Here is a 2835-nt window from a genome sequence, read left to right as displayed (position 1 = left end):
TTTCTATGTGATGTCAAGGCCAAATGCTTTCCACCTGGAGGCCCTTTGGAACATCCTCATAATTCCAGGGAGAGGTTCCTGTTTATCCACATCTCAGCACAACAAGGAAGTAGACGGAGCCAGTGACGACCCAACCCTATTGAAGTTCAAAAGTAGAAAGATAGGTTAAGAGGGAAGACAGAGTTCTGCAGCAGATGCACTTTGCTAGGAGGCAGGGTGTGGAGCATGCAGAAAGTGCCTATTGTGCACATAAACAAAGCCCAAAAATGTTCGCTTATCAGCTCAGTAGCCTCTGAAGTCAACATCTGCCATGAGTCTATGTTTACGGCCACAGTAATTGCCCCATGTCAAAAGGATTATTTCACTGTCACAATTCATTAAGGGCAAGCCTTGTTAATAGAAAATTTAGGCTTGGACTTTTTTTTTCAGCTTTACTGAGGTATAAAATTCATCTTGCATAACTGAAAAGTAGGGAATGCTTCACAAATCTGCGTGTCATCCTTAGCAAGGGTCACACTAATCTCTGCATGGTTCCTATTCTAGTATATAATCTACCAAAACAAGCACTAGGTATGTTTGGATTTTTATTTGGGGTGTTTGTATTTTTTCAATTATTATTTTGACATTCTCTGGATCTGAAAAATCATAAAATCCCAAATTAATAACCGAATATGCTCTTTGAGAAAAATAGAATTTCACATCATTGTAATTATTCCTCTATACTGAACAGAGTGGATTTTTTTCTTAAAACAGTGCATGCTGGTTTAATTATTGCATCGTTGTTATTTTTTAAATTTCTGGAAATACTAGTTCTCTGTTCTGGTACTCTTCTTCAAATATTTCTCAACAATTATCATCTATATATTCTTCCAGATAAAACTCTGAATCATTTCATCAAGCTCCTCACCTTACTAAAACACCTCTAATTTATTTCTTTCACCAAAATATTTTCCAGATAGTCTTGAGTTAAATATAAATATGCAAACCAGCACCAGAAACAAGTGGAAGGAATATAATTGATTATCTCTCACCTCTAGGCAGAGAAGAACTTTCTAGGCATAAAAAACAAACGAAGAAACACAAGATGAAAAGATTGACAGGATAGATCTCACTGCTCTTGGCCTTCTCTGCTTTTCTTGAATTAGTTTTACTAGCTGGGTCATCTTGGGCAAGATACTTATCCTTTTCTGTTCCTTTGTGTCCTTATCTATGTAGTTGAGAAACAAACTCAACCATGGTGAGTTTATGGAACACCAACTGTAGGGAATATCAGGAAGGCATTTAAAAACATACTGAGAAAGCAGAGGGATGAAAATCACTTATGTAATCTTCAAAAGTAGTGTGGTATAATCATAAGAATAGATTTTGGTGCTGGACAGACCTGGCTTGTAAGTCTGCCTTTGCCACTTTAGAAGATCTGTGCCTTACATATGATGATAGCAGTGTAAAGAGTTGTTTTGAGAGTTAAAAATAGTAGAGGCTAGAGTACCAAAATTATAATCTCATTGTCCAAAATAGTAAACCAATCATTCAAATTCTAATGCAATCCAAAGACCACCATTCATGCCCCAATCTCAATCAGTTCCTCCCAGACCAATCATCTGTCTTTGTTTAATTTTTCCTCATAACTAGGTTACTAGCACCACAATCTAGTCCTAAAAACATGTAAACCAGATAAGAAAGCAACTTACAAAAAGGAGAATATATGGCCAAGTGCTAATGCCTTTAATTAAAAACAAACAAGCAAACAAAAAAAAAAACAACCAAAAAAAAAAAAACACCTCCTAAAAATCAATACAAAACATTACAAACATTACAAAACAATACAAACATTATCATGTTTGGGTTGTCTGGCTGGCTCAGTCAGTGGAGCATGCAACTCTTGATCTTGGGGCTATTCAAACCACACACCAGGTATAGAGATTACTTAAAAATAGCATCTTTAGGGGTTCCTGGTAGTTCAGTCAGTTAAGTATCTGACTCTTGATCTCAACTCACGTCTTGATCTCAGGGTCATGAGATGCACTGGGAATGAAGCCTACTTAAAAAAGAAAAAATCTTTAAATCTATATCTATATCTATCTAGAGAGAGAGAGAGAGAACAGGGACAACATGAGCAGAGGAGGGACAGAGAGAGAGAGAGAGAGGGAAAAAGGGAATCTCAAGCAGGCTCCATGCCGTCAGCACAGAGCTGGATGCGGGGCTCAAACCCACGAAACCATGATGAGATCATGACCTGAGCCAAAACGAAGAATTACGGACACTTAAACATTGAGCCACCCAGGCACCCTGAAAGAAAAAAAATATTAAAAAAAAAAAAAAAAAAAAAAAAAAAGATGAGCCTGTTCAATAGGAAAAAAATAAGTAAATAACTAGCAATTCATATAAGAAGATATACAAAGGATGGAGAGACATGTTAGTTTCATTTGGTATTTTAAAATGCAAATTGAAATAGAATATACTATTGTTCACCAATCAGCATTAGGTAGTAAAAAAAAATGATAATACTCAGTGTTGCACACAGTAAGGGTATATTAGTGACTATTGCTGAGTTTAAAAACTGGTACAACTAAAAAATAAATAAATAAAAAATAAATAAATAAAAACTGGTACAAACTTTGGAAGACAATTTGATGATATATTCAAATATCTATATTAAAAGCTTAAATTGTCTGGGTCCCTCTCTCTCAATAAATAAATAGACATAAAAAATTAAATAAAATAAATAAAAGCTTAAATTGTCTTTAGCTATACCACTTAAAAGAATTTGACCTAAAAATATCAGAGACAAATATAAATACTTATGTACATAAATATTCATTACAGCAGTATTTT

At 34.7% G+C, this 2835-nt stretch overlaps 1 pseudogene; it reads right to left on the bottom strand.

The window, feature by feature from the left end:
• Positions 1 to 464: 464 nt before the first annotated feature.
• Positions 465 to 565, bottom strand: LOC111560332 (annotated as a pseudogene).
• Positions 566 to 2835: the final 2270 nt, after the last annotated feature.

This window comes from Felis catus, chromosome B1, assembly GCF_018350175.1.
Source record: "Felis catus isolate Fca126 chromosome B1, F.catus_Fca126_mat1.0, whole genome shotgun sequence".
Lineage (NCBI taxonomy): Eukaryota > Metazoa > Chordata > Mammalia > Carnivora > Felidae > Felis > Felis catus.
Note: the sequence above shows the minus strand (reverse complement) of the source record. Positions and strands in the feature narration are given on the sequence as shown.